Source organism: Prionailurus viverrinus, chromosome C2 (genome assembly GCF_022837055.1).
Source record: "Prionailurus viverrinus isolate Anna chromosome C2, UM_Priviv_1.0, whole genome shotgun sequence".
Lineage (NCBI taxonomy): Eukaryota > Metazoa > Chordata > Mammalia > Carnivora > Felidae > Prionailurus > Prionailurus viverrinus.
In genome coordinates this window covers 76,376,234-76,384,168 of record NC_062569.1, presented here as the reverse complement: position 1 = coordinate 76,384,168, position 7,935 = coordinate 76,376,234, and the positions used below count along the sequence as shown (strand labels likewise).

Below are 7,935 nucleotides of genomic sequence, written 5' to 3'. Positions count from 1 at the left end.
TGGCCTAGTAACGCCACCTGAAAAGGATGTGGCCTCAGCTGAAGACTGAGGTTGATTCTGAAGGAGGCTACAGCTGAAGCTATCAGCTCACCATACACTTGACAGCTGGGCAATGAGTCTCTTCTTGAAGAGCTGAGAGGAACATCTCCAAGCAGCCACACAGACATTGTCAAGACAGTTTGAGAACTGTTTTTGTGCAGGCCTGTGCACGGTGCAATCAACCCATAGAGCCATTTCTCAGGTTAATAAAGTGGTGTTGGGTAGAAGTTTACCAAGAAGATAAGGTGGGAGGGGATTTTGCAGACAGAGGCAACCAAATGTTCACAGACCAAGGCAATGCAAAGGATGGGAACATTCTCGAAAAATACAGAGAATCCAGTGGAGCTGAAGCATAAATGTTGGCAGGGGGTATAAATGACTGGGAGGAGTGACTGACTAATGGGGGCAGGGGGTGAAAGACGGAAGGAGCCTAAGACGAGGTCCTGCTTTCTGGCGTGGTCATCCCTTTGGCTGCTCACCTTCTCCCAAAAAACAATGATCCATGTGCTTTCTCTTTCTCCACCAATTTCCTCTTCTCCATGACCTATGTGGCCCCTTATACCATTAGACACCGCTCATCCTCCATCCACCTGATGCATAAGTACAGGAGACCACACAGGAAATAGACCCTCAGCAGAGGCTGCCAGACATTGCCCAGGGTACAGGTCACTTGTTAAGCCCCTGCCCAGACCATCACTTAGCCTTGAGCTGTAGGGTTCTCAGTCCTATAGAAATGGGCAGTCCACCATGTAATGCCCTCCCCCAGGCTGTCCAGACCTGCCTGTCTAGCCTTCCCTCTGCCCACTGTTCACCTTTCTCCGGCCTCACTGAGCCCACACTCTCCTCTTGTGATTTCCCACCCCAGGGCCCTCCCTCTGTTTGTAATGTCCAAACCTTCAAGGCCCAATTCAAATGGCACCTCCTCACTGATTTCCCCAACTGTGAGTGTCTCTGTCCCTGATCTGTACTGGCTTTACACCTTGTCCTCTCCACCCAGCTATTATGCACTTGCAGGTATACTTTGCCACCTGTCAAGAATCCAGCTGTAGCATCCATTCCAGGCAGGGCCTGCTCAGAATGGAGATAGGGGAGTGCACAGGGAAGGGGCAAGGAGCCAGGGTCAAGACCCAATAATGGAGACAGAGGGCAGGGGCCAATGCAGAAAGACAGTGCAGAGTCTTGGCCTCTCAGGGCAGAAAGAGCTGAGTGTCAGTGGCTCTACTCCCACTACTGCCCACTCAAAAACATGCCCAGCCCCATGCCAGTCTCATGGTTCTCAGTATCTACAGGGATCAGTACTCTCCTTTCATTATTAATCACTGCAACCAAGAGCCAAACAAGCTAACAGGCCACACCCTTTCCATGCAGGGCTCACCAAATACTCCCAGCTGCCTTCCCATTGCCCCCCAACTGTGCCCTTTTCTTGACTGAGGGTCCCAAAGGATGTGCCTTGGTGTCACCCCAACAAGCTCACTCACCATGGTTTGGTTCACAACCTCTGGTGGTGATGAGGCCCCAGGACATCGTTGCACCAGAGGACACCAAGTGACAAAGTGTTATGTGGGGTCACTTCCAAAGTGGGCTCAGGAATTTCTCAGAAGGAAAAGCTGACAGAGAAAAACAGATTGTGGCTGAAAAACATGCACCGGGTTATGTAGCATATCTACAGCTACATTCTTTCTTTTTTTTTCTTTCTTGCAGATGGAAAAAAGGTGCAGAAATAAACAGATGATAGGTATGGAAAGCCCTTCCTTAGAATTAGCGGAGAGTAGCCCAGGTGAAGTCCACACTGACCAGTGACCTCGGGCAGGTTACTACTCTGGGCTTTGCTTCCTCAGCCATAAAGCAGGCATCAAATGGGTTGTTATGAAGCGTGAGTTCATATGTATGTAAAGTGCTTAGAACAGTGCCTTGGCACTAATAATTACCATTATTATTTATATTACTTTTTCTAGATGATTAGAATTGCGGCAACATGTGTGTGTGTTGGCATATTTAATTAAAGGCCCAGGAAGGTATTAAGAGTATTCGTTGTCAGATGGAAAGGACAATTTAATCCACTCCAGCTTGGTGCAAACCATGAACAATTAAGCAGTAATTGAGAAGGTTAGCAAGAAAGATAATTGAGCACCCTGGGTGTTTGTGTTCCTTACAATCCTATGTGTAATGATAGGTTTTTATATTTAGAGCGGAAAATTGTATGCTTTCTAATTTTAATGAAAAGTAATTTTTAATTTAAATGAAAATCATATTTGGTGAGGTCATGAGTTGCAAGAAATAAATACATTCAGAAATTTAAAAAGGATGAAAAAATTGAACGTATAGCATGAACCCCACTACATAATGTTAAAGCCCCTACATTTACATCTGTAAAGTACAGCAAGTTTCTGACTGGTCTAGAGCTAAAACTCATACATATATCAAGAGTCATGTGACTTCACTCCTACAAAAAGATCTATTTAACATGAAGGCTGAAGAGACTTGTAATGGTTAATTTTATATGTCAACTTGACTGGGCCATAGTGCCCAGAAATTTGGTGAAACATTACTCTGGGTATGTCTGTGAGGATGAGATTAGCATTTGAGTCCACAGAGGAAGTAAAGCAGATTGCCCTCCCCAGCCTGAATAGAACAAAAAGAAGGAAGAATCCACTCTCTGTCTGTTGAGCTGGGACATCTGTCTTCTCCCGTCCTCAGACTGGGACACACACCATTGATGCTTCTGTTCTCGGGCCTTCAAACGTGCACTGGAACTATAGCACCGGCTTTCCTGGGTTGCACCTTGCAGAAGGAGATCGTGGGACTTCTCAGTCTCTGTAATCACATGAGCCAATTCCTCATAATAAATCTCTGTATGCATATATAGTATATAGAGTATACATATGCCATATATATATAATATAAAATAGTATATGTTGTATATGTATGGTGTATAGTATACAGTATGCTATATATGGTGTGCATGCATATGTATATGTATAGTATATATATAATACTATTCTGTTCCTCTGGAAAATCCTGACTAATACACCCGTGTACCTCTGTGTGTGTGTATGTGTATAGCTGCATGTATATATATATGTAAAAATACAAACATACAGATATACAAACGTGTAAATTTTATATTATCACTGTTTATGAAGGTGGGGGGTTAGACATTTGTAGACATTTTAGACAGGGCAGAATGGCTGACAAATGCTAAAATGTGCACAGGCTATAGGCCCCCTCAGAGAGAATTTCCCGTAATGTTGAAAAAGGCTGGTAGAGCAAACCAGGCCTGAAATGATCCCTCGAGGGTCTGCAGTGGCTCTGGGTGCAATATCCATGACACCTGATGCTCAGATCCGGCCCAGCTAAATCATCCTGGCCCCAGTAGGTCCATCAAGACAAAATAAGCCTGTGCAGATGAACTGAATGGAAGTGGATCTCCACTTCCATGACATTTTGAGCCCTAGCAACTCCTCACCCACATGAAGACAGCACAGGCGGGAAAGGCTCTTCCCATCACTGGTCCGAGTGATGAACCTGCTTGTGGCAGAGGCCAGTGCCCAGCAAGTAGCCCTGGAGTAGCTTTCTGATGCTGAGGGGACCAGGGCAGCTGTGGCTGTGATGCCGGCCATCTGATGGCAGCGGAGATGGTATGCCTTGGCATGGGCAGCCTGGCCAGAGCTGTCAGGGCCCTGCAGCCACAGGGTCGAGGCTCAGAAGCAGCACAACTGCAGAGGAAAGCAATGTCCAGCACCTAACCACACCTCTTCCCTTATGGACACTGAAAGACCTGGGGCAAGCCAGCTACGTGGGGGCTCGGTAAGGGTTGGGAACTTGGCTGTCAAAGGTGATGAGGCTGGCTTTGTACTCACTGGCTGGTGCAACTTGATGCTCCAGTTACAGCAGTGATAAATGATAATGAGTACTGTCTAGTCCCGTCTACTGAGTCCTGCCTGTGTTCCAAGACCGTCCCATGCGTTCTTCTACTGCCAAGGCTGAACAGCAGAATGAAACTCAGGGTTGGGGAAGGGAGAGAAGTAGTGAAAGTATTGCCCTATCCTGGGGCTCTACCATGTCAGAGAGGAGCCTGGCCAGTCCTCAGCTGCCTGAAAACAGACTTGGTGCCCCCATGGGACCTGTGCCCCGCTGCTGTGTGGGGCAGAGCTGGCGCCAGCGGGCCTATGCTAACAGCTGAGGACACAAGTGCCTCACCGGGAGAGTCACGCCCATTCACAAGCCAACTGGTGGGAGAGGCAGGGGCACTCTCATGGGACACCCGACTCCAGGACTGGTCATCCATTACAATGGGCTCTACTGTGCAGGGATGGTGTCCCAGGCCCTCTTTGGGGGCCAGAAGCTCCTCTTCTTCCCAATACGCCCAAAGGACAAGCAAGGCCAGAGGTAGGAGCAATGGGTACATGTGGCGGGAATGGTGCAGGTGGGACCTGGCTCCCTCAGAGGAAGGAGACTCTGCTCTGCAACTCACCCCTTGTACTGTCAGGGTGATTTCAGCTTCTGGCTCCAAAGCTCAAGCCACACGACCTCAAACAGTAGATGGGATCTAGTGGCTTGAATAGCCAAAAGGCAGAGAGAATGTCCACAGGACTTTGATCCCCAGGCCCCTATTCTATTTTCCAGTATTTCTTTTTTTTTTTTAATTTTTAAAAAATATTTACTTTTGAGAGATACGAGGTGGGGAGGGGTAGAGAGAGAGAGAGAGGGAGGGAGACAGAGAATCCCAAGCAGGCTCTGAGCTCTCAGCATAGAGCGCAATGCAGGGCTCCAACTCATCAGTTGTGAGATATGATGTGAGCTGAAACCAAGAGTCAGACATTTAACCGACTGAGCCACCCAGTCGCCCCTCCAGCACTTCTTTTTGATAACATATAGCAGCCCCTGCCACTCACATTTTGAATAGGATAACTGAAGGGGGAGAAACCCTCCCTACATTCTAGCATTACACACATTGGTCCAATAGCATTAGCTAGAGCTGGATCCATGCAACCCTTTTTGTGTGTACGTCTATCCATTTCTGTCTCCCTGATTTTTGGGGCTGATTCTCAAAACAATCCATGACCCCAAAGAGATTACAAACTACTGCCTAGAGTGAAAAAAAAAACATAAGTTCATGATAATTGCCCTTGATTCTAAATGTTGAGCAAATGCTCAAATTCCGTTTGTAATTTTAAGAATCTGGATGTGACATAGGTTCATTCTGACTCCTTTGGAGGCTGAAGAAATTCTCAGAGCACAGAAAAGGCAAGACAGGGGGCACTGGAGCAGAGGCAAGACAGGAAAAGCCAGAACTGAGCACATGACTGGGTAGATTATTTCTGTTGGGTTTCAGCTAGCTTCAAATGTGAGCAAATTGCTTAAAGAGAAAAAATTCAAAGTAGTTTTCAGAGCTCATTCACTACTTGTGCTAGTTATGATACATAATTACTTCTAACTGTTTATTCTTAAGGCAACTGTATGAGCAGAATAATTCTCAACTTACCTTTCTTGTTATGTTTATTAAACTCTAAATGAAAAGAACTCCACCTGAAACGCAAATTAAAGTCGTAATGAGACACTCCTCTCCATCCATCTGAGTATCTATAATTAGAGCTGCTACAAAGTGAGGATGTGGAACAACCGGAACTCTCTTCATTACAGGTGGGACGTAAAATGAAACAACCACTTTGGAAAACATTTGGAAGTTTTCGCAAAAATTAAACATATATCGGGACACCTGGGTGGCTCAGTCAGGTGAGCACCCAACTCTTGATTTCAGCTCCAGTCATGATCCCAGGGTTGTGTGATCAAGCCCCAAGTCAGGCTCCACAATAAGCATGGAGCCTGTTTAAGATTCTCTCTCTCCCTCTCTCTCTCTCTCAATCTTTCTCTGTCTCCCTCCCTCTGCCTCTCTACCCCACTCACTCTCTCTCTCTCTAAAAGATAAAATAAAATAAAATAAAATAAAATAAAATAAAATAGGGGCACCTGGGTGGCTCAGTTGGTTAAGCATCCAACTTTGGCTCAAGTCATGATCTCACAGTTTATGAGTTTGAGCCCCACATCAGGCTCAGAGCCTGGAGCCTGCTTCAAATTCTGTGTCTCCCTCTCTCTCTGCCCTTCTCCCACTCATGCTGTCTCTCTCTCCTTCAAAAATAAACCTTAAAATTTTTTTAATAAAATAAAAAAGTAAAAAATTAATTAAACATACACGTACTATATGATCCAGCCATTTCACTCCCAGGTATCTACACTGGAGAAACGAAAGCACATGTCCAGACAAATACTTGTACGTAAATATGCATAGCACCTTTATTTGTGATAGCTAAAAACTGGAAGTAACCCAGACGTCTATCAACAAATGAAAGAATACTATTCTTAGTATTCGGTTTGTAACTACGAATACACACAACAGCATGAATGAATCTCAAAATAATAATCCTGAGTGAAATAAGTCAGTCAGAAAAAGAGTATATACTGTATAATTTCATTTATACAAAATTTTAGAAAATTCAAGCTTCTCTATAGTGACAGAAAGCAGACCCATGGTTGTCTAGGTGCAGGGGCCAGGGGAGGGAAAAATCACAAAGTTCCACAAGGAAATTTGGAAGGTAATGGATACATTCATTATCTTGATAGTGGTGATGGTATCACAAGTACTTCCATATATCAAAATTTATCAAACTATAGCGTGCGCCCAAGCCAGCCCCGGATCGTGTCCCCACTCAGTGCAGGATCCCCCTGAATCCCACCAGAGCTCCGTGCCCCATGTCCCCCGCCTCCCCAGCGCTGCTGGCCAAGGACCCCCATGCACCATGTGGGAGGATGGCAGGACCCGTGGTGGACAGCGCTCCCACGGTGAAACTAAATGATGGGCATTTAAACAACTCCCTGGGCTCCCCAGTTCAAGCCATGAATTTCCCAAGACTGATAGTTCCATTTTGTGGGCACATGACAGGTGGCATGAGACCAGGCAAGAAGCTGTTGGTGGTGGGGGCATCGTAGACTTCAACCCAGAGAGCTTTGCCATCAGCTTGACCTGGGGTGACTCTGAAGACCCTTCTGCCAATGTGGCAATTGAACTCAAAGCTGGGTTCACAGACTGGCAACGACTCAGAAATTCTTGTATATCTGGGGAAAGAGGTGAAGGGCAGTCTGCGATACCTTACTTCCCATTCATCCCAGACCAGCTATTCAGGGTGGAAATTCTTTGTGAGCACCCATGTTTCAGAGCGTTTGTGGATGGACACCAATTTTTTTTATTTTTACCACCACATTCAAATGCTATCTGCAGCTGACACCATAAAGATACATGGGGACCTCCAGATCACTAAGCTTGGCTGATATTGTTTAAACCGCCTCTATCTCAAACAGGATCGGGTACCACAGCTCTCTTCTGGACAAGTGTCCTAGCAAGATCTGGAGACTTAGAAACAAAAACAAAAAAGCATGTTTCACTGTCTCTACTTTCTGTGCAGTTTAAACCCAAAATGACAGCTTCAAACTGTGGTTTGCCCTTAGGGACCTGTCAGAACAAAGACACCGAGCCATTATTTCCACAACAGAACAAAGTAAGACAATTATGCTGGATTTTATTCAGACTAAAGTGGCAAAAAAAAAAAAAGTATCAAATTGTACACTTTAAACACGAAGTTCATTGATTATTACACCTCAATAAAGCTGTTCATTTAAAAAAGAACCCCAAGAACGAAAATGGGTGAAAGGGTTATATTTCCAACTATAAAGTAGATAAGTCGTGGTGATGACGTGTGCAGCATGGTGACCATAGTTAATAATATTGTATTGAATACTCGAAGGTTGCTAAGAGAGGAGATCTTAAAAGTTCTCGTCACACACACAAACACGCAGAATTTGTAACCATGTGTAGTGATGGATGTTAATTAGACTTATTGT

General features: G+C 45.3%; 1 pseudogene; it reads left to right on the top strand.

Annotated features, from left to right (window-relative positions):
• The first annotated feature begins 6,846 nt into the window (after positions 1–6,846).
• Positions 6,847–7,365, top strand: LOC125175728 (galectin-related protein-like; annotated as a pseudogene).
• The last annotated feature ends 570 nt before the right edge of the window (positions 7,366–7,935 follow it).